The following is a 26,905-nucleotide window of genomic DNA, read 5'->3' on the forward strand; positions in this document are numbered from 1 at the left end:
GGTAGGTGGCTTTCCGCATCCGAAAGTTCTGTAGCCACGTCTCACAAAGATGCCGGGGTACACATCAAAGAAGGGCTGTTGCAAAAATGCTGCGAAAAAAAGCTGAAACCCCATGGAGTGCCGGAACAGAAACCAATATATCACGGGACATTTAGCCCGATCCCAAGATGCATCGCGATCCACTCTGCCTTCCCACAACACCTAGCGATACAAGGTGTCGAGCTGGACTGTGGGATGGGTACAGGGTGGGTGCAAGGATGTTTCGCGCCCTAGGTGAAACTTCCACCTTGCGCCCCCGCCCCCCGAGCCCTGTGGCAGCTCCCCGCCCCCCCCTCCGCCCTGAGCCGCCCCCCCACAGCAGCTCCCCCCCGCCCTGAGGCGGCCCCCCACGGCAGCTCCCCTCGGCCCAGGGAGCCGTGTGGCAGCTCCCCACCCCAGCTCACCTCTGCTCCGCCTCCTCCCTGAGCACGCCGTCGCTGCTCCACTTCTCCCGCCTCCCAGGCTTGCGGCGCCAATCAGCTGTTTGGCGCCGCAAGCCTGGGAGGGAGAGAAGCAGAGCGGGGTGGTGTGCTCAGTGGAGGAGGCGGAGCAGAGGTGAGCTGGGACGGGGAGTTCCCCTGCATGCCGCCCCCTTCCTTACTTGCTGCAGGTGGCTCTTCCCGTGCCCCCCTGCCCCAGCTCCCTCCGCCTAAATCCCAATGACGACCGGGGCAGCTGAAGATCCGGCCGCCGCGGTCGCCGCTGAAGGACCCAAAATGCCGCCCCACAAATGCTAGTGCCCTAGGCGATTGCCTAGGTCACCTAATGGGTTGCACCGGCCCTGGATGGGTACCCACAATGCATTACTCATGCTGTCGATGATGGTGCCCCCACTACAGACACAATCTGCAGACAGAGGGAGCAAGTGAGAACATAAGAGATTCCGATTTTTATTACGTCGACTTTTGGGTGTCAACATCACTTTTGTTGACAAAAATTGGTAGTGTAGACAGGGCCTTAGTTAATTCTCTCTCACAAGCTCTCATTTGGCTTAACCATTCCCGAAGTTACACATACCTGCAGAACTCAGTATTCCAAGGCCAGCTGGAAACACGCTGCTGTGTTGGTGTGAAATCTGGAGAACAGATCTGCCCCATTCTCACCTAACTCTGTCTTACCTTATTCACAGAGAGGCCCCTCTCAGAGGAGGGGTTCAGTGCCGCTGTAGATGGATCCCTCATGTACTTTGCTAAGCTGACCTGCCTGGATGGATTCTTGCAAAAGGTCATTTTATCATCACTGTCTCTATTACTGTCCCATGAATCAGATCATCCTCCAGAAGGATCAAGCATGCAACCAGCCAAGGTTCTCTGAGGCACGACTTGTAGCCTCCATCATCTTGGAATCTACTCATCACTTCTCAGTAGCTCTGGGGGCTGATAAAGCACCCTGAATTTAAAAGGGATTTTTCTCACTTGCGATACAAGGGAACATCCGGGCTGCAGTCAGTCTCAATACTGGATTAATGGAGTCACAGCTGTTAGGATTCCCAACAGAGCAGTTTTTGATTAATTTTCTCCTACTGCTCAGCTCACTGGGCTACTCATTGAGATATGTTTACACTCCAATTAGACACCCATGGCTGGTCTGTGCCAACTGACTCCAGCTCATGGGGCTGCTGTTTCATTGCAGACTTCTGGGCTCAGGCTGGAGCCTGGGCTCTAGGTTCCTGCAAGGTGGGAGGGTCCCAGAGCTCAAGCTGCAACTGGAGCCCGGAAGTCTACATGGCAATGAAACAGCCCCATGCCCTGAGCCCGAATCAGCTGGCATGGGCCAGCTGCAGGTTTTTAATTGCAGTGTAGACATATCTGAGGCCCTTCCCTTGCAGGGTGCAACTGTAGGGAACCTCTCAGTCTGTTCTGTCCTTGCATCAGCTCCATTTCTGATGCGCACTTCTGGAATGTCCTGGAGCTGTAGGCAGAATGATGAGTGACTCTCAGCAATCTGATCCGTATTCAAGCTGCTATTCAGTAACAATGAAAACATTAATTAAAACCATCTTGAAATCAGCTAGCAGACTGTGAATCCACACTTCACAAGGCTGGGCTCACACAACAGCTTTTAAAAGAGAGATGGCGCTTTCCTTTTGAAAACCTTCAGTCCATGAAGGGCTCAGATCCTATTACCTGCCTCTGTTACATGCCTAACTTCTGCACAAATTGGTGATACCTGGTGAGATTCCACACACACCAAAAACCTCTTCCATTTCGCTGCACATATGACTCTGGTGGAATCCTTTCCGTTGCTCACCAGGATGCCTTGGACATCGCAGGTGCATAATCTCTCCCAAGTACTCAACCACAGATCATCCATTGAATGAGGTGGACAGATTTGCATGTTGGGATGCAGAGATTTTCCTTTCTTCTGAGACAGGATATCCTTTACTAGGGAAAAATGTATGGGTGACCGCATCCAGCTCTCACCACAGGCAGTAATAAGGAACTGAGGGGAGGTCACAGCCACACCCCTTATGCCCAGTGTACAAGGAGGGCAGGGTGCACTGTCTGTCTGCAGACAGACAAGAAGCAAAGTTCATCTAATGCACTATTAATGAGAATATATTCACCCAACTCAAACGTAAATGTAGGGAGGCCCTTCTAATCCTGGGAAGCCACAGTATGGACCTGCAACAAACCCACATGCACCATCCAGGGAGATTGTGTTTTCCAGGGCAGTCTGTGTGAGTGTGAGCAGGGTCGCATTATTTTGCCACATTAAATTTCTCAGTCTTCAAACTGCCTCTCACTCCTTCACAAAAACTGGACCATTCCACATCAGGTGACCCACTGCTTGCTTTTAAACACCTCCTGCCACATTCTCCAGACTTTCAGGGACTCCCAGATGGAAAGTCAGAAGTTAACACTGCAGGCAGCACTTTGCCACTTCTCCCTATTGGGCTGGAGTGGGTGAGTTTGTGTCTGTCAGGACCAGGAGCCTCCCTCCTGTTGCTCCAGCCGCTTGTCAGCAGGCCAGAGGGAAAGAATAAAAACTATGAGTTATGGGGGAATAACTTCCCTTGAAAAATAAATTCAGTTCTGAGTGTTTTCACAACACCCCATTGCTCTGCCGGAATGGGCTCTAATCCATGTTTGGATTGGGTACTGAGAAAGGGGTTTTGTTGGGTAATTTACTGACTGGATGAGTTCCCTTGGAGGCAGCCTTCAAAGAGGGAGAAAGCTGTGGCTGGTGGTCTCAAGGCCTTTAGCTACAGGAAACTTTTCTGGCTACACAGCATCTGTTACACTGAGAGCTGGCGGTTCTCCAGGGGATCCAGGTGGAGAGGAACTCTGCCCCAGAATGCAGGGCTGGGCACAGGTATCACGGCAGCAGCAATTACTAACTTTCTGAGGCATCAACATGGAAAACTGTTAGTTTCTTGGCAAAAGAAAAGAGCCCAGAGAGCGAATGAGACTGAAAAGTGACATTAGAGCTGGGTAAGGCAGCCTTCCGTGCAGCATGGGAACAGAGCACAAAGGGCTACAAAACAGGACTCTCCAGCCAGCGCTCAAGCAGTTTCTTTGCTCTCACACTATGCATCGGCCCCACCCCATCCACTCCACAGACAGAGATTGTGCTGATGGTTGTTTTCAGCATTCCTTGTCATCACAGCAGCCAGCCCTCCCCAATGGAGTGAGGTCAATGGTCACCCCTAAAAAAATAACATGGCAGGGGCAGAGCAACTCCCAGCTGAGACCAGCAGGCTCCAACCAACTCGACCTGGGAGGAACCTTCTAACTCCCATGGCAACGCTCCCATGGTGGTACAGCTCTCTCCCTCTGAATACAGCGGGCAGAGGTAGTGACAGAACGACATATGGAATCCTTGACAAACATGGTCTGGATTATGCCTGGCCACGGGCAGGCACCTTACCTGTATCCCCGGGAGTACAAGGCTGAGTGATCCTCCTCTAGCTTCTTGAAGGTTATTAAATCTAACTCTGGAGATCTAGACATAAGTTGATTAAAAATAACTGATAGGACTGCGGCTTTAGAAGGTTGACCACTTGAGACAGGATAAGTCCTTTCTGTTTTATGCAGTCTAACCGTCCATTCTCTCCCCATCACTGGGACAATGGCCTGTAGTGAGATTATCCCACCATATTGCTTTCATCGGCTAATACTGCTAATCCAGTACTGACTACCTGAGTCTGACACATACTGTCACCTGAAAATGGGTCGGGGGGCTGTCCGTGTGAACGTCAGTGCTAGCCAGCAGAAGAGCTAAACAGAGCAAGAGTGGAGGAAGCAATCTTCTCCATACACCAGTCAGACCTTTCAGGGGCATAAAGGCAGCCCTAGAACTCAGACAGCCCAGGTGCTCTGTTGTCTCACACACAGATTGTGTTTGCAATCTCTAAATATGAGGAGTTAATACATTTTCCTTACTCTGCTATGGGATTGGGCCAGAACCCACGTTGGCTATACCTATCCCAAATTCACCCATTTAGTGAACACAGATGTAGACTTACTCTGAGAGAAGAGAATGAAACTAGTGATGTGAGAATGAAACTAGTCAGCCTCATGCCAGCAAATCTACCACAGAAGATGTTTCTCCCACTTAACTTACATCAAAACAGCACACTCCTGTCAAGCAAACACAAGCGCAGAACTCATCCATGGACCACAGTCCTCATGAGAAAACTGTCAAATACCAAGAAAACACAGCAACAATCTATGACACAATCACAGTGCCACTGTCAGAGAAACCACAGATCTGAAAGGGAGATGTTTTATAGCTTCAGCATCTAATCACGTATAAAACACAATAGAATAAAACAAACATTTACTGATTGCTGCTACTGCAGGAGGCAATGAACTATAATTATATCACACATGCTACATAAAACAATTATGTATTTATGAATCTCTCTTCTGATTGCGTCTGGATCTCTCCTTTTCCCTCAGCAGTTGGTATCAAGTTCCCCTCCCTAACTACAAAGAGTACCTGAAATGGAATTAGTGGGCAACTCTTCCAGTCAAGTTCCTCTTCTCAGTCAGTCGGTGCAGATGACACCTTGTCCTGCAGGAGCAGCTGTGTGAATGAGCAGGCACTTCTGCTCCCTGTGGGAGCCACAGCATGGGTCTGATGCCTAGCAGTGGCGTTTGGGGAGGTTATTTTCCAGAAGGTTAGGCAAATGCATAGCTGATTTATTATCCCACCACCAGGACTCAATCAGTGCAAACCACGGGATTTTTTTCTCTGACATTTGCTTAGGAATTCTATTTAACATACCACTTTGACAGGTGCCTTGATCTGAAGGGACATCTCAATTTTTTGTTTTATCCTTCTTGCTCCTACAGTAATGTGACACACGTCACAATCTAGAAATATCCCATCCTCTCAGCAGTGACATCGCTCCACAACCCCCGGGGAAGGCAGAGAAAGAAACAAGTTATCACCTCTGGTAATTAACATATTGTTCAGTCTGTGAACATCTATCCACTATGAAATTGCTAAAAAAAAAAAAAAAAAAAAAAGTCACAGGGTGATTCCACAGAATGAAGACATAGCCAATTTATCATCAGTGCATTAGCCACACTCAGCCAGGTGTTATTTACTGCATTACAGATTCAAACAGGACCACAGCTAATGGGCATTCTTCATCCTATTGCTTTGACTGGCTAGGTGACTGGAGAGGATCCTGCCAATTACAGGTGCTGAAAATCTCAGAATGGACAGTGCTAGGAAACAGGAATTGGACAGAGGGTATATCTATGCAGCAATTTAACACTTTGACAGACTGTATCCCTATATTCACCACTTTTACAAGTCCGTGATAAATTTTGTACAAAGTGTGCCTTGTATTATTTGAAAACTCATAATTTGCTGATCATTACTGTTATGGTAAAATATGTGTGGCAACATTGTATGTAAAGTTTTAAGATTACACTGTATGATGTTATTAAGGCATATTGTAAATCTGGAAGCAACCCAAACCTGTTACTGGTTAAGCGGCCATTCTTTGGCAGGAAGAAGGGTGTGAGTGAGTAATTTCCATTTTGGCAAAGGAACAGGCTGTCTGTCGCCTGACCCTCAACTGGAAATCATTCTCAAAGAGGAGGAAAAGATTTTAAAATGAGGAACAGAGGCTGCAGATCACCTCTCCTCCATCAGTTCTACTCACAGCATCAACAAACGTTTGAAAGACAAAAAAGAGCACCATGAAACTAGGGGATCCAGCCAGACTGCTGTGATCATGTGGTGAGAGAAATCTTTTGCTTTAAATTCACTTAGCTTGTTAAATTAGGTATTAGTTCGCATTTTACCTTTTATTTCTTTGTAACCAATTCTGACTTTTATGTCTCATTACTTGTAAACACTTCAGATCTCTCTTTCTGTAGTTAATAAACGTGTTTTATCTAGACCAGTGTGTGTTTGGACTGAAGTGTTTGGGATAGGGCTTTCAAGCGATTACAAAAATTAATCGCGATTAATCGCACTGTTAAACAAAAATAGAATACCATTTATTTAAATATTTTTAGATGTTTTCTACATTTTCAAATATATTAATTTAGCCTAAACTCTCTTTCCCGTTCTCATTTGTGAGATATTTTTATCTTGTACTTCTTTTCCTGGCTCCTTGTAAACCTAACAAGTGTAATGGGGTCAGTGGACTTTCTGGACACATTCCACCGGGAGCCTAAAGCCTAGGTTCCAAGTGGCTGGGATTCGAATTATTCCATTCTAAAAACTCCATTGCTCTGGGAGCAAACAAGCACCTTTATATGGGTCCTGCATACACGCCCTGGGTAGAAAAATCATTAGGGGCTCCCTAGAGCTGCAGCTCTATTCCCAGGGTTGTGTGTGTGACTGATGGCGCTGAGGCACAAACAAGGAAGTAAATGAACAGCCATGTTCACTTCAGGCTCCATTAGGAACACTGGGAGATGGTGCCACTTGGCCCAGAGAGAAACTTGTACCGTAAAAGATCTGAACGGGCATTCAAGAGCAGACCGAGAAGCAATAGTCTTGTGTTGAATTTTCTGCAAACTGGTGACACAATGAATGCTCAAGACCTTTTCACCTGGATAAGACCATGCCAGCTTCCTCAAAAGTGGTCATGCTGCTCTCCTGCCCTCTCCTTACATAGCCCAGGTGGGGAAAATGACCTAGATGCAGGGAGCCCTGACACTGCTCCTCACTCTCCCCCCCCCCCCCCACAGCTCCCTAGGGGTGGCATGGGGCAGAGGAGCAGCAGTCCAGTGGGAGAATGGAGCGAGCAGGAATGCCAGCTGCTTCATGCATCCAGGTCAGTTATCCCACATGGGAGCAGGAGGAGGATGCAGGGGTTAGGGTGAGGGAGGGAGGTGAAGAGGATAGGAGTGAAGGGGGTGCAGGGATTGGGGGCACAGGAGTTATGGGAACAGGAGGGGAGTGGAGGGGTTAGGGGCACGGGGTTGGGGTGCAGGGGTTAGGAATGAAGTGGTACAGGGATTGGGGTGAAGGGGGCACAGTGTAGGTGTTAGGGGTGCAGGAGGGAGGTGCAGGGATTAAGGGTGAAGGGGGTAGGGCACAGGAGGGGGCAGAGGTTAGGAGTGAAACAGGAATGCCTTTCTCCTGACAAACACGGCATTCAAGACACCACTGTGACAGGCACAATGGAGAGTGTGGCTGTCCCATGTGCAACTGGCCATTCTCCTCCAAGATAACTGGAGCCCTGCAAAGCCCAGAAGGGCTGGGGGTGGGAGGATGGTGTATATTTCCACAGAATTGAAGCCAGAGAGTTCAGCTGTAACTACAGAGATTAAAGCAATAAAGGCAAAAGGCTTTCCCCCTCTCCTTCCTAGGAGCATTTTATCAGCCTGGAACAGCTGAAGTCAGGAGGAGGTCACCTCCCCTTTGGAAAGCAAGGACCTGGCATCTCTGGCTGCTTCACGCTGCGGCTGGGTACAGCCCAAACCCTTCTTCACTGCACTGCTGGACAACAGGGAGGAGACATGAGTCTGCACTGAAAGGACAAAGGACCTGGCACCAGCCTGCTGGCAATGGGGACAGACAAAACACTGTAGCCTCGGCTGTGCATGGAGCTATTCATTACACAATTCAGTGCTTTGGGTTAGAAACACAGCAGGGGAATCATAAGCAACACAGACCCATCAGGTAACATCCTTTTGTGGGGAATGACATGCAAATTAATCGAAGCAATCGGGCGCACACAATGAGAAAAGATCCCTTGCTCCCTAAAGACAGATGGCAGCATGGAGGCCAGAGCATCCCTACTTACTCTGTAGGTCAGACAGGACTGCAATTCTCAGCTGTAAGGGAACTGTTAGCAATATAAAGCCAGGAACTGATCTCAAGAACCCTACGACAAAGCCCAGACAGCTCCTGTGAGAAATGCACTCTCCGAGCTGAGCACTGGCGGCAATGCAAGCTCTGACTTTACCGATGTGCACCAGCAGGACACGAGGTTTGGTTGCCAGGCCTCTGCTGAATGTGCTAGGAATCCCTATGGCAGGGATGAAGCTAGGAGTCTTCATCCATCAGGAGCACTGGGCAAGGTTAGCCCCTCTCCCCGATAGAGGCCACCTTTCTTACATCTTCCCTCCTCCGTGCTCCATTTGACCAGGAAAAAGCCAGGCCTAAGCTCTTAGCAAAATCTTGTATTATACTTTATCTGGATGGTGGTAGCAGGACCCTCTTCTATTGAGTACTGCATACATAGCCCATGCCATGAAAAGCTTTTCGGGAGGGATGATCATGAGTGTGTAGTCCACACGAACACCACGTGGCTCTGTGCCCCCAAGCTGATGGGCCACAGATAGAGGCTAATGAGCCTCCTACTGCCTCCCAGCTTAGAAACCTGGTCCTTAAGCTACTACCTGGAGATCCAGAGGCAGACTCCTAAGCAGGGGCAGTGGAGCCTTCCCAAAAGTGGGAGGGTCAGGGCCCCCTGGCTCCACCTATTCCAGCCCTCCTGCTCATAAGCCTCCCCGTGGTCCTGCCACCAGCAGGGCACAGAGAGCCGGATGAGTTAGGATAGATCCTCACACCATTAGGCAGACGGCTACCAGCAGGGCACAGAGAGCCGGATTCGCTAGGATAGATCCTCACACCATTAGGCAGACGGCTACCAGCAGGGTACATTCATGGGTGCTGGGGGAACATTCTTCATTTGAAAACCACTGAGGTAGTTAGGGGCCTCTCTTGGCTGGTGGGGCTCCCAGCAGCTGCCAACATGCCAGATTCCTGTGTCCGCTGACAGGGGGCCACAGCGCCAGGCATGGAGGGAACTAGCCCAGCTCGGTTAGCTCACTGCAATACCACGCGCCTGCTCCCCTCCACCAAGGAGTGTTTCAGCAAGCTGAGCCCAAGCCATCAAAGGGCACTATAACGTGCCTCAGCCTGCTACAGGGAGAGCTGAAGTGACAGACTGGAACTGAGCTGTAAATCCTACTTCACACAGGCACGTGCTGGAGTTCACAGACAGCTCACACAGGCAAAGGGAGTGAGGCTAGAGTCAGAAAAAAAAAGCACCTGCTTTCAGGCCTGAGTCCTGCTCCTGCAGCATTCATGGCCACACCAGGCTGGGCTGGTGTAGGGTTACCATATTTCAGCAAGCAAAAAAGAGGACGGGAGGAGCCCTGCCCTAGCCCCGCCCCTGCCACTCCCTCCCACTTCCCGCCCCCCTCAGAACTCCCAACCCTCCCCCCGCTCCTTGTCCCCTGACTGCCCCCTCCTGAGACCCTCTGCCCATCCTAACTGGCCCCCTAGGACCCTACCCGTCCCCTGACTGCTCCAACCCTGATCCACACTCCCACCCCCAAACCCCCGGGATTCCCACGCCCCATCCAACCACTCTGCACCCGCTGACAGCCTCCCCCCCCAGAACTCCAAACCCCTCTGCTCCACGTCCCCTGACTGCTCCGATCCCTCTCTCCGCCCCTGCCCCCTGACAGCCCACCCCCAGAACTCCCAAACACCCCCCCCGCTCCGTCTCTTGACTGCCCCCACCAGAATCTCCCTGGCCCTTCTCTGACCCCCTGGCCCCCTTACCGTGCCGCTCAGAACAGCGTGTGCTGGGCGGCAGGGGAGGAGGAGCGGGGGAGGAGCTCCAGACTGCCGGCGGCCCGATGAGAACGGCTGGCCGGCGATCTGCGAATGCAGGGAGGGAGGGAGTGCTCTCAGCTGCAGGGGAGAGGAGGAGGGGCTCTCTCTGGCTGTCGGAGCCCCATGTAAGTGGCACCATCCGGCCAGCTGCCCTGTCAGCTGCGCGCACTCTGCATGGGGGGGGGGGGGGGGGGGGAAGTCCGGACATTTACAAATTCCCCCCAGACGCTATTTTTAACTCAAAAAGCCGGATATGTCCGGGGGAATCCGGACGAATGGTAACCCTAGACTGGTGTAAACCTGGAGTAACTTCTGTGCAGTTAGTGGGCTGCATTTACACTAGCATAACCGAGAGCAGAATCTGGCCCCACAGCTAATCCACTGCACAAGTGTGATGAGCTCACTCCATGTTAACATGCCCCATGTTGGGCTCCCAAGAGAGGGAGGGCCAAATATATTTCCACATCAAGCCAGTGCTGCCAGTGAGGGCAGAGTGCAGGGACCCAGCAGTGGAAGAGCCTCTAGGACAGCAGTTCTCAGACTATGCAGCAGGCCTCCCAAGGAAGGCACGAGCTGGGTGCTTTTTAAGAGCTCTGACGCAGAAGGGCCGTGCACACCCGGGAGGTGGGGATAAAGGGGACAGCCGGAACCCTGCTGCCCCAGGGCTGCCAGCCAAAGCTCCGACACATGGGCTCAGAGTCTCCTTCCCCCCCACCCCCAATCCCTCACTGGAAGGCAGCCCAGACTCAAGCTCTCCCCCCACCCCACAATCCCTTACCTGGAGGTGGGATCGCTCCAGGTGGCAGCCCCAGGGTGGCAGCTGCAGTGCAGAAGTAAGGGTGGCACTGGAACGCTAAATCCACAGTGAAAAGTGCTATGGATGAATATCACTTTTCACATTGCCATCCTTACTTCTGTGCCACTTCTGGCATGGCGATGCCTGCAGAACCGGGCACCCCAGCCAGCAGGCACTGCTCTCTGCTCAGCAACCGCTGCTCTCCCCTCGGCCTGCAGAGCCGGGCGCCCCAGCCAGCAGCCGCTGCTCTCCCCTCGGCCTACAGAGCCGGGCGCCCCAGCCAGCAGCCACTGCTCTCCCCTCGGCCTGCAGAGCCGGGCGCCCCGGCTGGGAGTCGCTGCTCTCCGGTCAGTCTTGAGAGATGGGTGGTGGTATACGTACTTTTGGGGGGGGGGGGAATAAGGGGGTAGGGGTGTGCATAAATGACTACAGACATAGAGGAGGAGCCCAATCAAATAAGTTTGCGAACTACTGCTCTAGGGAGAATGATGCAGAAACACAAAACAGTTGCAACGTTGCCTCTACCAGGAGCCTCCATGCAGCCAGCACAGCCCAAACATGAGTAGCACTGCAAGGAGGCGGTGTGGCCAGGCAGCCAGGGATGCATTGATTCAGGACATCACTGCTGAGCTCCAGGGGAGCCCCAAGTACAAACACCATCTGCTCTCTCCTAAGGATGAACTTCCCCTGGGGACAATAACTCTTGCTGGTGAAGCCTGCACTAACAGGGTGGATCTGGTGCCAGTTCAGCCTGGAGTGCTAGAAGCTACTGTACTAGGGTTTGCTTCATAAGCAGGATCATCCTTACTGAGAGCGGCTCAGCATTCTGCAGTCACAGCTCACTAAAGAGTCTACAGAACACGTTTTGGGGAAGGGGCAATGTGAGTCGGTCCTGCAGCACCACCAGTGGCATCTGTAACTTTGACTGGGAACTCAGGCTGGCTGTGCTCCAGCCACTTCCTTATCTAACTCAGCAGAGCAGGTATTTCTGACATGATTGGCAAGGAACATGCATAAAATATACGTTTCCTCTGAACAGGAAAACACACCGGGGGATTCAGACGAAAGGCCGAATATCTGGAGCGTTGCTATTTGTTAAAGACATTCCCCTGGCAGAGGCAGCCCAGCCGGGAGGACACCTGGAAAGCATTTCCACTTCTCTTCAGGAAGAGACAGAGACACTCTGGTTTTGCAGAATTTACAGATTCCGGTACTAAGGCACTGACCGATCTTTCCTACGGCATCTTCTATTGGAAAGGGGAAGGTTAAATTTGATCTTTGACTTGTACAGCTGGAGCATACGGAGCTACAGTTTGCAAAATGTAGGAAGCTAGAAGCTGAGCGGCAGTGCTGGCTCAGCTATTGCTTTACAGGGGCTGGGGAAAGTACCAGCGTTGCCTTATGGGGATAGTCTCAAGTAGCTCAATCTATTTAGCTTCACAAAGGGAAGATTAAGGAGTGAGTATTACAGTCTATAAGTATGAAGTTTAACAAAGACAAATGCAAAGTGCTCCACTTAGGAAGGAACAATCAGTTTCACACATACAGAATGGGAAGAGACTGTCTAGGAAGGAGTACGGCAGAAAGGGATCTAGGGGTTATAGTGGACCACAAGCTAAATATGAGTCAACAGTGTGATGCTGTTGCAAAAAAAGCAAACATGATTCTGGGATGCAATAACAGGTGTGTTGTGGACAAGACATGAGAAGTCATTCTTCCGCTCTACTCTGCGCTGGTTAGGCCTCAACTGGAGTATTGTATCCAGTTCTGGGCACCGCATTTCAAGAAAGATGTGGAGAAATTGGAGAGGGTCCAGAGAAGAGCAACAAGAATGATTAAAGGTCTTGAGAACATGACCTATGAAGGAAGGCTGAAAGAACTGGGTTTGTTTAGTTTGGAAAAGAGAAGACAGAGGGGACATGATAGCAGTTTTCAGGTATCTAAAAGGGTGTCATAAGGAGGAGGGAGAAAACTTGTTCACCTTAGCCTCTAAGGATAGAACAAGAAGCAATGGGCTTAAACTGCAGCAAGGAAAGTTTAGGTTGGACATTAGGAAAAAGTTCCTAACTGTCAGGGTGGTTAAACACTGGAATAAATTGCCTAGGGAGGTTGTGGAATCTCCATCTCTGGAGATATTTAAGAGTAGGTTAGATAAATGTCTGTCAGGGATGGTCTAGACAGTATTTGGTCCTGCCATGCGGGCAGGGGACTAGACTCGATGACCTCTCGAGATCCCTTCCAGTCCTAGAATCTATGAATCCACATGTGGCATAAATATTTAATCATGGGCTCTTCAGTTGAGTAGACAAAGGTCTAACAGAATACAATGGCTGGAAGTTGAAGCTAGACAAAATAAAACGCACATTTTTAACAGCAAGGGTAACTAACCACTGGAACAGTTTACCAAGGGTTGTGGTGGATTCGTCATCAGTGGCAATTTTTAAATCAAGACTGGATGTTTTTCTAGAAGATCTGCTCTAGGAATTTCTCTGGCCTGGATTATTCAGGAGGTCAGACTAGAAGATCACAATGAACCCTTCTAGCCTCGGAATTTATGCAAGTATTAGAAAAATAAATAAGTCCCCATGGCTGTACTGTACCCGAGAATGTTCTTACAGTTGCATAATTCACAGTCCCTGTCTGAATTCAGACACACAGATTATGCCTGTTAGACAGCAGCTGTATTTCACTAACTCTCTTGCCAGCAAGTGTGATCTTTGTCACAGACTATGGACTATTATCCCTGGACAATGTTTCATCTTGACAATACTTCGATGTCAGCATGAGCCCGTCATTCCCTAGTGCTAGTGTCCTTTGCAGAGAAAGGTGCTCAGGTGACCTCTCTCACCTCCTGGGTAGGGAGCCAGGGAGATTTCCTTCCTGCATTCTAAGATTCCCCAGCCTGTTGAGCCCTTTCACAGAAACCCAGAACTTTTAGGGCCTTTGGTTTTTATTGTTTGTTTAAGAAATAGCCCAGACTAAATGATTAAGACTCTTCACCTGTACTATTAATCACTGTCAGTTCTGATCATCTTATTCTACATCCTCCTCCCTATATGACAGGCCACTTGCATCCCCTAATATAGTCAAGGGACTTACATAAGGGATGAATTTGGTCACGTATTTAGTTTGACTTGGAGAATCACAAGACCAGTGAGTTTCTAGTCACTTCCTGTCTACACTAGGGATGCTTTAAAAAATGCCCACTGTTGCTAACTCTGGTTCTGCTGCTCTGGGGCTGACACGGGCTGTAAGGGCAAGCGATAAGGGAGAAGGGTCAGAGAGGAGCGAGCAGGGAGCACAGTCTTTGGGGGAAGAGGTGTCTGGGAGCAGGGCCTTCGGGAGAAGGGGTGGGGCCACAGTTCGGGCACTGATGCCCCCCCCCCACACTTTTAGGGAGCTTCACCATTCTTGGGCTAACAGCATTCAGCACGCCAGTGTAAGCAGAGAAGGCTGTCACCACCATTTAAGCACTGTGACACCTATGCGTAATCAGAGTAGGTCTATTTGACCTGTACTTAAATAGCAACAGTAGCCAGCTACACCAATAGACCTTTGCAATGGGGAGAAAATGGGTAGAGAGGGCCTTACATGCTCTTTGTCATGCAAGAACCCAAGGCTGCAAACAATGTGAGGCAAACACTCCTGGGGAGACGTGAGAACCTCTTCTCTTTGCATTCTTCTCATTCATCCCCGGCCCAGCTGATCCCAGCCACACTTCTCATTCATCCCTGGACCAGAGCCAGTCTTTTTTAAAAACAAAAACAACGAAATTTTGGTCCGAAAATGTGACTTTGCTCCTTTAAACTCATTTCACCTAAAGCTAAAAATAGAGAACTCTAATAATCACTAAGGCTAAGATTTGTCACGGATATTTTTAGTAAAAGTCACAGCCAGGTCACGGCCAATAATGAAAAATTCACAGAAGCCGAGACCTGTCCCTGACTTTTACTAAAAATATCTGTGACTAAATGGGGAGCCTGGGCAGCTGTGTGGGTGCTGGGAGCCCCTGGGGCCCCAACCACTGAAAGGCTCCCTGAGCTCCAGGGTCCCCCTCTGCTGGCGGCTCTAAGCTGTGGGGTCCCCCCGTACCTCCCATGGGGGCCTGGAGCTGCAGGGGTTCACCTGTCACCAGCAGTCGCCAGGAGTTCTGGGGTTCCCCCCGTGCTGCCCAGGAGCTCCAAGGATTCTCCCGTGCCGAGGTTCCCCCTGAAGGTGGCAGGGGACCCTGCGACTCCCAGCCAGCGATGGCTGAAGTCACAGAGGTCTTTGGAAGTCATGGATTCCGTGACTTCCGTGACTAAATCACAGCCTTAATAATCACTAATGGGCCCGAGTGCTGCCCCATGATGACACCAGACTGTTTCCTACAGAAAGGCGGGAAAAGCCTGGATGGAGGAGAATAGACTAAGCCACTAAACCACCATTTTATACTGTAGCTCTGAGCACCAGAACACTGACTCTGGCCAGGAGGTTTGATTACGTTCAGTCAGTGACTTTGAGCACCAAGTGCTCCACAGAAGATGCTACGGTGGAAGATGACACCAACTTGGGCTTTAGCAGCCTACGTTTTTCTATAACCCCAAGAAGCAGATGTAGTACAAGGGGAACAGGGAAGGAGAGCAGCAGGTGGGAACATTAGGGTTAAAACTTTCTGCAAAGCATTACAACATTTGGCAAAGCAAAACCAGAGGTCACCAGTTCAAGCAGAGAAGCCCCTGCAACTGCTGCTTATTACACGATGGGAGTTGTATGGCTTTGACTCTTACAATAGCTAACACTCCCTTGCAGTCATTTATATCTGACACAAATGTTTATTTAGCCCAGCTACTGACTTTGTAAATTAGGGATTTTATGCAAACAATAGTTCTGAGCCACTAAACTAGGAAAAGAGAATTTTCCACACTGCAGCAGGGCTAAATTAATGGATCCTTCAAAGTAATATGTTCATTATCCAATTTGTTTCTTTGATCTTTTCCCATTCACTTCAAAGTGTCTCTGTACTAATCTCCCATGCACACGAAGTTCCCAGTCACCCAGCCGGAATGACAAGGAGCAGCCCTATGAACGCTGTGAGTTCCCTAAGCACTCTGTTTTGAGCAGTCTTTCACAGAACTTCTCTACAAACTATTGTGTGCACGAAAAGGTGCCATATTGACAGCCGTGGAGATCCTGAGCCTCTCTTTACCAACAGAGCAGCAAAGACCTCAGCAATTTAGCCGTCCTCCCCAGTTATTCACATCCATGCCTCAACCCCCGAGGCATGGGTCTGTGGGAGAGGGCAGGTCAGTTTCCATGGCCCCTTTAATCTGGGGCACATCTGCTGAGCATGTCAACAAAAGGGGTTCAACCGTGATGATAGTTTTACTAAACTGAACACTGGTCCATGTAAACAGATCCTAGACCCATCTACACAACACATATGGGTGCCACTGAACAGCCATCAAAGGGAAAGGACTGCTGGTCGCTACCTACCTGACCCAAATTGGCACCAGTGACCTGGAGGTGAAAGGTTCCATATGTGCCATCCCATCTCATCTTCTCTCTCTTCTTGTAAACCTAACTGGCCATATTTTGGGGATGGCAAAGCCCCAGCACCTATAACCATCCAAGCAAGCATCAACAATCACAAGTGCGTAGCCAGACTTCTCTCTTTGACCAACAAGCACAAAGAACTATCAGTGGGAGCATGTTGATTCAACAGGCATGTGTGCAGTTTTGTGAGTGTTCCCACTGCCTCCCCCCCATTCTGAAAATCTTGCAAATGGTATAAGAATTTTGCTGCCACGTGAACTATCTGAGGCAGATTCTGTTCTCTGGATAAATTCTCTCCCACCACTCAGGAGAGGGACTCCTATTTGCAAACATGTGGTTTGCTTTTGAACATCTGTTCCATCACAGACCAGAAGATACCATGTTTCCAACATGTGTATAATGGTCACTGGTTGTAAATTACACAAATTCTGGCATTTGAAACACATTTTGGGGCTGCTCCCCAAGGAACAAGAAAGTGTTTGACAATCCAGGATTATTTATTGTACAACAGCATCTTCGACTGTTAAATCTAATGACAACTTGCACAAAATATACAAGAATACCACGTGCAAGAGGCAACCTCCTACACTGCACTATGGGTTTGCAAAGACAGAGGCTGCAGCAGGCTTTATTCTCTGTTTCAGTTTCACCAAGCCCCAGGGTTTGGAGATAGAACACACAGGGTGAGAGGGCAAATCCTTACACTATCTAGGGTGACCAGACAGCAAGTGTGAAAAATCGGGACAGGGGGTGGGGGGTAATAGGAGCCTATATAAGAAAAAGACCCAAAAATCAGGACTGTCCCTATAAAATCGGGACATCTGGTCACCCTAACACTATCATCACTGTCAGCATTGCAAGGGGGCACAGAAAAGACTGCCCTTTAGGAGTGGGCATTGCTCCCTTTCTCAGGCCTGAGGGAGTCCAGTGCACTCTGCAGTTGACTAGAACAGCGTGCAATGACCTCTGCCCTGCTTTTGGACAAATGAACAAGCAATAGAGCTGGTGAAAAACAAAGGCTCATTTGTGCACTCCCACGGCCCCAGCTTCGCACCCATGCCTCAGGGGGTGTGCACACAAGAAGGTTTGAAAATTCAAACTAGAGCTTAGGTTAATGCCCAGGATGGCCAGCACCATAGCAGAGGCCCACCAGTGCCAGCATGTTCCTTCACTACTTGCCGGAAAACTTCCTGTAGCATTTCTGAATTAACCACTTTTGCAGAAGCTGGAAAGGGCAGCCTCCTGGTTCTCTGCATCTATCTGGGAATTCTACACCCTCCCCAAAAAATCATATTAGTCAAAAGCAAAGTTAAGCCCTGAGCCGGGGTTACAGGCCAAAGCGCATCACATTCTCTCTCACACACAGAAGTGATAAGCGTGTTTTACAAACTGCTCCAAATGGATAAGAATATTCAGTCTGAGAGGATGTGCTAAAAACAGTTGAAGAGAAGGGATTGTTCTGAGGGATATTAATCAGCAGTCAGCAATCAAAGCCACCTAGAATCCAGCCACAGGGCTGTATTCTTGTGTGGTAATGCACATGGATCAGAGAAATGATCCAGTTCTGTGAGCAGTGTCCTGTTCTTGGGGACTACTACAAAGCAAACTGCCCCCCCGGTATGCCATCAAAAGTCAGGGGTATTACAGTGAATACAATCCCTCTCTGTGGAAAGGTAACAACTGGAGTTCCTGCCGGTGAAACTCATCTGGCTTGTTCGGTCCTGCCACTCCTCACTATCCCCAAGTGGCTCTTCCCTATCAGGTCACATGTGCCTGCTGCCCCACCCCAGTGAGAGTGGGACACTACAGAGGTTTCTGGCCAGGGGAGTGATGCTTCTCTGTTAAAACAGTTTCACCACCTCCTGGATTTTCAACCTCTTTGCTCCACCGCTAAAACCCAGAAAGCGCTTTCCTGCCTAACTTTGCTGTTAATGACTATTAATGTAACCTCAGCTGCGGGTGCCAAGAATAAGGCCGAGGTCTCAAAAAGCAGCTGAATTTCCCCACCAGCTCCTTGGCAAGTCCGCTTCTATTATCCAAGAATCTAATTTTGGCAAATCAAAGTAGAAAAAACTTCACACGATAGAAAATCTGTCCAAAGGGAGTAAAATAAATAACCTGCCTCCGATCCTAATGGAGCCAGTTACCAGGGCAAGTCACACTGTAGGCACCGAGAACAGGCCCAAATGGCTCCAGAGACAGTAAACTCCAGAGCTGCATACAAAGGACTGACTGGCAGCTCCAAAATAAGCAAATCATTAGAGTGCCTCATAATTCCGTCTCCGTTACCCAGGGCATTTGGCGCGTGGCATAGAAACTCACTGGGGCACAAGGAAAACACAAGACTATCAAGATTTGCTGGGATTATGCACGTGAACGGAATGACTGGAGGCTCTGTTCAGAATGGGGCCTTTATTCCCCAAAACTTTGTAACTCAATGAAATCAGTTAGAGGGCTGCCAAATTACCATGTGTTTGTCTGGTGTGTCATTCATTACACTTGCCATCCTTCCGAAATGATCCATGTCCAACATGATCATGAAACAATGCAGGGGAGAGATCAAATCTCCGGGGGAATGAAGACTGTAATACTGTTTGCTTGGCTGCAACAAAATCCTTCCAAAATGATTCTTCTAAATTTGAGTTCTTGTATTTCATTCTGCTTGTACCAGAAAAGCTGTGTCCAATCCCAATTCCCCTCCAGAGCCCAGGGCAGACTCTGTCAGCTCAACATGTCAAAATCTACTGCACACTTTAGATATTTAGCCAGATTGGTAGTGATGACCTTTTCGGGGTGGTTTATTTCACAGGAAAGCAATGGGGAACCACTTAGTCTAAGGGCACGTCTTCACTACCCGCCGGATCGGCAGGTAGCAATCGATCTATTGGGGATCGACTTATCGCGTCTAGTGAAGACGTGATAAAATCGATCCCCGATGGCTCTGCTGTCGACTCGCGGCAAGAGGCGGAAGCGGAGTCGACGGCGGCGTGGCAGCGGTCGACTCGCCGCCGTCCTCACAGCCAGGTAAGTCGACCTAAAATACGCGACTTCAGCTACGCTATTTACGTAGCTGAAGTTGCGTATCTTAGGTCGACACCCCCCCCACACACACACGTAGTGTAGACCTAGCCTAAGACACAGACAAGATGTCCTTGCAATATTTTTAGCAATTAAACCCTCAAGCACATTCATTGTCTTCAAAAGACACACGCTGCAGATAAACCTGCTTCAGTATCCAGCAGGCTCAGAACAAGCACGCCCACCTCCCACCTCCAGTTGCCACCCCGGGGAGTCCAGGCTCTCTCTGGCTCAGCAACAGTCCAAGGCAAGCAGGCTCGTGACATTAGATTCTACAATGTCAGCCTGGTCACTGAAACATGTCCATCTGGTGCAGAGGTCGCTGAGAATCACAAATGGGAAGGAAGACATGTTGACGTGGCAGCCCGTGATCACAGTAATGCATAATTAGCAACAAGAGAATGCTGATCTCCAGCTTGTTCTCTAGCCCTTTCCCTTGAAAATAGCTGCTTCTAGGGCAAACCCGGATTGAGAATGACTGGCCTCCTCCAAGGCAATGCAGGGATGAGGCGATCTATTCCCAGCCCCCAGGCCAGCCTGAAGGGGCAGATGCACTATCCTGGCATCTGCATGCTGTGTCTGCCTGGCCTCCCTCTCCTTCTCCGAATCATGCTCGGAAACAGACTCTCTCAGCCAAACTTGAGCCATGTGAGCTTTTGTTTCCATTTTGCTCCCTGGGGAGAGGTCAGGTAATAAACAATCTTTTCTTCCTACCCCAGCTCCTTTCATTTCTTCACACCCAGAAGAGAGGGATACTATCGCTATAATAAAAGGCCCAATTCAGTTTTAAACGTGCTAGCCAGTAAATACACAAATGCTGCCAGCACCCAGTGGCTTTCTGGCAGCATTCTGCTGCCCCAAAGCGCTGCACTGGCAACACGCTTTCACACAAGCACTAATTTTATTATAGCTAGTTTATGATTTTGCCTCATTTCCCTTCTATTTTTAAATGCAGAGCTGTAATAGAAGGCGTCTGAAGGCCTCAGAGACAGAGGAGCGATTACACTGTGGAGCCTCTGTGGTATCAGTGGCCTTTGCAAGACAAGAATTCAAATGCCATGTCAGGCAGCATTTGAATCCTGAATCCCTGAGGGGAACTTGGCTACCCAACAAGAAACATACGGCTCCACAGTCTTCCTTTTCCTTTTAATTTCTACTTACAAGAGCCTGTGGCTGCTCCACACTCTTTCCAGTCTGTTCCCGAGCAACAATTCCAGACCGAATGGCTTGGAACAGACGGGCATCAGAATGGGCCCTTGAACGCAGAGCATGTGGACAGCTAGCGCAGCGCCCCAGCTTGCAGCATGACAGAGCAGCAGCAATGCTAGCAGGATTCAGTCATGAGCAAAGGGAAACTGCTTCTCTGCATCACACCAAGTGCCACTCAGAGCCTCAGCAGGGAAAATTCTGGATCCCGATAAGAGAGAGGCAGAGCCAGACAAACGGGGAGACACACAGGGGAGGGGACAGTTTCCAGTGATACTTACACACCGAAGAGGGAGGGTGGAGCAGCACCAAAACCTTTCATAAGTGGTTTAGCTTACTGCTCCCCAGCCCAGCTGGTCCTCGCATTGCTTCTCACCACGATCAGGTCTACTGCATGAGTGCTCAGGCTGTGCCCGTGCTGCACAAACAGGGACGCACCCCGTCCAGGCCCCGAAAGGCTCACAAGCCAAAGAAGAGCAGACAAAAGGAGGGGAGAAAAGGGTGCAACAAACAAACAATGGTCAGGTGAAGATGGGCACACAGCTAGCTGGTTCCTTGCTTTGATATGCACGGACACACACAATCAGTGGACATTGTTAACTGTAATAATTATCACTACAATTTCTTATAGGCATCACCAAAAAAGTCGATCTTAACAAGTAGATTTCAATGCGGGGCTGTTAGCGGTCTTGCAAGCCCATAAACCCAGCTGACTGTCCCGGAGCTCACCCAGTGTCATGAAAATACTCACAGCAGTTGTGTGCAGCTCCTGTTTATTATACCTCCTCCAACTGCAGTATCACAAAACAACCACCCTAGCACTTTGCATTACAGAGGCCAGCGGAGCAGGGAAAGAATTTGCTTTTCTGGTCAAGATGCAGCAGCCTGGGAACAGGCTTCTGTTCGGTGTTAAAAATGAAGTAACCGAGGCAGTAACAGTTCAATAGGACTAATAATATGGTGAAAAGTTACAACACTTAAATGCGCCTCCAATCCACTCCACCAACACCCCAGTCCCACCACCCCAGGGAAGGCCCCTGCATGTCACAAGCTAGTAATAGAGGAGGTCAATTTAATTACTCTCTATCTCAAGGAAACCTGCCCCCTTCGCACTATTGGACAAATAAAAAATTCAAATGCCAAACTTGGAAACCCATACTTGGAGCCCAAGCCCTGTCCACTACACCAAGCATCGCACCGAGTGATACAAGCAAAACACCGACATGTCAAACACTCTGATAACCATAGGAACCCTAAATCCGAAGAAGTGGGCTGTAGCCCACGAAAGCTTTGCTCTAATACATTTGTTAGTCTCTAAGGTGCCACAAGTCCTCCTGTTCTTTTTGCTAAATCCCTAGAGTGGACTGAAACATACTGGAAGAAAGTATTAGCTCAGAGCAGGTTAATATGCATTAACCATCACCCAACAGCAAATCCTACATGGCATGTAGTCTGAGTCAAGTAGGAGAGAGCGGTACAAATGAAATAGGCAGATATGGGAGAGCACTAGCACAACCAGCACTCCTGTGATATCTCTGAATGCGGTAAGTGCATTCAACCCCATGTAACTCTAAAAGCAGCAGCCCTTGCTGCGGTTTGAAATCTGTGAAGAAACAAATGTACTAGTACAGTATAAACAATACATAACCTGTGTGCAACATTTAGAGCCAAACAAAGCCATATAAGGCACCCAGGCTGCCTTACGATTGAGGAACCTGGCTGAACTCTGGAAAGTAACATTTGTAAAACAATTCCTCCTAGCGTTAGAAACTTCAGTTGAAAACCTCCCCAATCAGCTACAGTTTTCTTAGTACAAGGTTGTATGCATCTTTCTCAAACCATGTTACCTATCACAGGACATGGGAAACGGGCTTCATTAACAAACAGCTTGACTAAACATGTAGTATTTGGCTTTTCTCCCCATAATGCCAGGCCCTGGACAGATGAGCTAGAGGTAAGAAGGAGAAGCTTTGAAAGCTGAATCCATTGTTTCCACCAGCTACACTGGTCTGGGTCTTTATCTTCTTAATCCCCGGACACATATTGGCTAGTCTCTTTCACGGCTTTAACTAGACCAATTTAAGGCATGGCAATCAGTGTGCCTTATCTACCTTAAACTTTACACACGTTAGTCCATGTCTTCACTGCCAAAATGTGTGTGTTTGTGTGGGGGGGGGGGAAGGGGGGGATTTCACAAGATGAAACAATGTACATTAGCTATCTCACTGTAAAATCGTTACTGGAGACAAAATTCGGGAGGTTTTAACAACAGTGTAGCTTGGCGAGGTCAACACTAAACCCCCCCACCAATGGCTGACCTGGCCCAGGTACACCGCAGTCATGGGCAGTGGGTGAATCCCCGCTTTGGGGAGGCTAGCCCACTGCCCCCACTTTTGCCCGAGTGTCGCTCCCCCCATCCCTCCCCAGCGCCAGCTCGGCCCCAGCTCTTGGCCAAGCCACCTCAATCCCCCACCAGACAACCCCCCCTCCCCACCTGCCCGCTCACCTCCTCATTCCCCTGCCAGGACCGCCCCCTCCGCCACCTGCCGCTGGCTTGCCGCATCCTTCCTCACTCCCCCGCCCCCAAGGAGGTGTAAGGGTTTTTTTTTTTCCTGACCAGAAGACTTCGGGGAGCCTTACAATATACCCCCTCCCACTGGGTTCCCCCTTAAGCCCGTCTATCAGAGCTGGAACAAAAGAACCCACCACTCGAATATAAACTTACAACAACACTTTATTTACTAAAGAAGAAGGAAGGAAGTGTGTGTGTGTGTGTGGGGGGTAACTGGATGACGGACTCTGGAGATTTGGTATAGAAAACACACGCATGCACATACACTCGATAAAGCAAAGGTGTTCCTTTTCCGGGTGCTGATGACGGAGAAGCTGCAGATTCTGGATCAACGAAATCAACGATGAACACCAACGGTGGATCACAGGCGTAGAAGACAGGTCTGTAACCCTATCTCAGACCCCTCCCTATCCCTCGCTGCGTCATCTATGGTTGTAAGTCTGAGCTAACTAACCGGACCGAGTCCGCCCATGCAGGTCTCCTTCCCAAAAGCAAACAACACACAAACCCCAAAACGTTTAGTGAGTGGCTACTGCAGGCAGTAACCAGTGTGCAAGGGTGTGCCACACCACGCAGAGAGAGCGAGCATTGGACACCTGAGCCCCCAAAGTTTCAAGAGCCCTTGGCCCCTCCCCTTTTCTGCCTTTATAGGAACCTGTCGCTTAGCAACAACAGATTCCTGCTCTTTGTACTTTCCCGCCCTTTCTACTTTTCCGCCTTTTGCTCATCATAGGGGAACAAGAACCTGTCACAACATGGAGGTCACCTTGTTCTTATCCCAGTCCAAGATGGCCACCTAATAAACGATACTTAAAACCCAACTTTGGTATGTATCTTTCCCAATAATTTGGCAGGGGTGAAGCTGTGACTAACAGAGGGATGCAGCAAGCAGCGGGGACCTCCAAAAGGTGGAGGGTTGGAGTGGAGGAAGATTTACCAGGCATGGCAGTAGGGTGACCAGACAGCAAGTGTGAAAAATCAGGACATGGGGTAATAAGAGCCTATATAAGAAAAAAACCCAAAAATCGGGACTGTCCCAATTGGTCGCCCTACATGGCAGGCAACAGCAGCAGTTGGTGGGGGCCTTGGGGAAGGGGCGGGGCACCATGGCTCAGGTGTTTGGCGACGGCTTGGTGGCGGCTGAGCTAGGGAAGGCTTAGCCTTCCCTGGCCTATTATACCTGCCACCCATGCCCGCAGTAAAATCTACAGTAGGATTTACAGCGAGATGGTTCTGGTGTGTTCAGTATCTCACTCAAAAACACACCTTTTACAGGACTGAAGATATAGCCCTAATTGGCACACATTTAACACAGGCGAACATCACACCTGAAATCCCCGCCTAAACAAGGACTTAGAAAGTAGCAACCCTTGTTACTGCCCCTTGCCCCTGAATGCAAACAGCAGCACACCTGCTCTCCAAGGAACTACAGTGATCAAGGTTTGGTCTGCACAGACTTACATTGGTGTAACTACGTTGCTCAGGGGTGTGAAAAATCCACACCCTGAGCAAGAGTTATACCAGCTTAACCCTGGTGTAGACACAGCTACCGCCTCTCATGGAGGTGGATTAACTAAGCTGACGGGAGAAGCTCTCCCACTGGCACAGGAGCGTCTTCACTTGAACACCACAGCTACACCAATGCAGTGTCTTAAGTGTAGACCTGTCCCAAGAAACAAACAGCCTAGGAGATTTATCTATCACCTACCTTTTCCTAAGCAGAGACCGCAGGGGATAAAGGGGGTCAGGGGCCAAATCTACCTCACCAGAGGTACACCAAAGATTAATTTAACTCTTTAGTTACAAGCCTGCCTAGGCTCAGCTCCTTCCCACGTATTATCACCCCCGTAGAAAATCAGGCAGAATCATCTCCATTCAGGGTGCAAATCCATTTCAGTTCTCCCTGGGACACTGCCCCAGTCATTGCAGCTGGTCCCAGAAAATAAATTATATTATATTTCCATTAGCTAAATACGCTCAGATAGGACTGTCACAGGTAACACCAGACGTGTATATTTAACCCTTAATTATTTCTGCCCTGGATTTTTAGGCCAGAAGGGACCATTATGATCATCTAGTCCAACCTCCTGAAGAGCACAGGCCATAAAATTTCACAAATCCTGCATCAAGTCCACAACTTCTGGTTGGGCTACAGCTGATCTTTCAGAAAGATGCCCAGTCTTTAGAATCCACTTCCTTGGTAAGTTGTTCTAGTGATTAATTACCTCTTATTTCTAGCCTACATTTGTCTAATTTCAGCTTCCAGTTATTGGTGCTTCTAGTCCCTTTGTCTGCCAGATGAAACAACCCTCCTACTCTCAGATATCTTCTCCCCGGGTTCTTACAGACTGTACCCAAGTCACCTCTTAGCCATCTCTTGGATAAACTACGTAGACTGAGCTACATAAGTGTCTCACAGTACGGCAGTCCCCCTTCCCCACACCACAACTTCTGTGATGTGTAACAGTCAAATTAAAATATTAATTTTAATGTAATAAAATAATAATAATATAGAGAGACAAGGTGGGTGGGTACGGTAATATCTTTTGCTGGACCAACTTCTTTTATTTAAGCTTAAACTTAAACTTCTTTCATATAAGCCTAAATTCATAACTTTGCTAGATACTAAAAATCATGGACTGAAAAGAGACATTGGATTTATGGCTGCTTACAACAATCCCCACCAGCCGCTTTTTTCCCCTCTCCCCTTCCCTGCCTCCCTATCACTGGGAAGGGTGTTAACGGGACACATCACCTTGAATAGTCCCTTGAACTATGTGTTAACTACTTATGCTAAACTATCTGTTCCACCTTGTATTTAGCTGTGACTCTCATACACTAAGCCACAGCCCACTTTGAGGAGAACAGAGGTGCTCATGAGACAGAGAAGCAACAAAGGAGGAAAGAAAGGGCACAACACTCCAGCCAACAACTATGTCTCCTCCAAGATCACACCTGTCACTTCTGTGGGAAAATCTGCAGGGCAAGAAATGGGCTCCCCAGCCACTTAAAACTCACCAATGAACCCCTTTGGCAGACATCATCCTCGCACTGAGGGATAGCAGAAGACAACCTTTCCCAGACCTGAGGAGGAACTCTGTGTAAGCTCGAAAGCTTGTCTCTGGCTATATCTACATTACGCACCTTTTAGTGACACAGCTGTGCCGCTAAAAGGCGCACAATATAGCCACTGTTTGTCGGCGGGAGAGAGTTCTCCCGCCGACAAAAAAACTTCCACCCCCAAAGAGCAGCAGTAGCTTTGACGGCGGGAGCGCTGTTCACACCGGCGCTTTTCATCAGCCAAACTTTTGTCGTTCGGAGGGGTAGGGGTGTGTTTTTTTGACACCCCTGAATGACAAAAGTTTTGTCATTCAGGTTCCAGGGTAGACAAAGCCTCTCTCACCAATAGAAGTTAGTCCAATAATAGATATTACCTCACCCACCTTGTCTAATATCCTAGGATGAACACAGCTACAACAACACTGCCTACAACAACACAGACCTACATACATATGCACTGAGCTCCCCCCTCAATCCAAACAAAGCGCCTGGTGCATGGAACTCCTGTTTGTAACCCTCCAGCCCTATGCAAATAACAACACTGGAGGGCAGGGCAGGCTGGCGGGTGC

At 49.1% G+C, this 26,905-nt stretch overlaps 1 protein-coding gene across 5 annotated transcripts in view; it reads right to left on the bottom strand.

Moving 5' to 3' along the window:
- TTC28 (tetratricopeptide repeat domain 28) overlaps window positions 1-26,905 on the bottom strand; it is a 439,996-nt gene that overhangs the window by 117,272 nt on the left and 295,819 nt on the right. The gene's annotated exons all lie outside the window — the stretch shown is intronic.

The sequence above is a fragment of the Chrysemys picta genome, chromosome 15 (assembly GCF_011386835.1).
Source record: "Chrysemys picta bellii isolate R12L10 chromosome 15, ASM1138683v2, whole genome shotgun sequence".
Classification (NCBI taxonomy): Eukaryota; Metazoa; Chordata; order Testudines; family Emydidae; genus Chrysemys; species Chrysemys picta.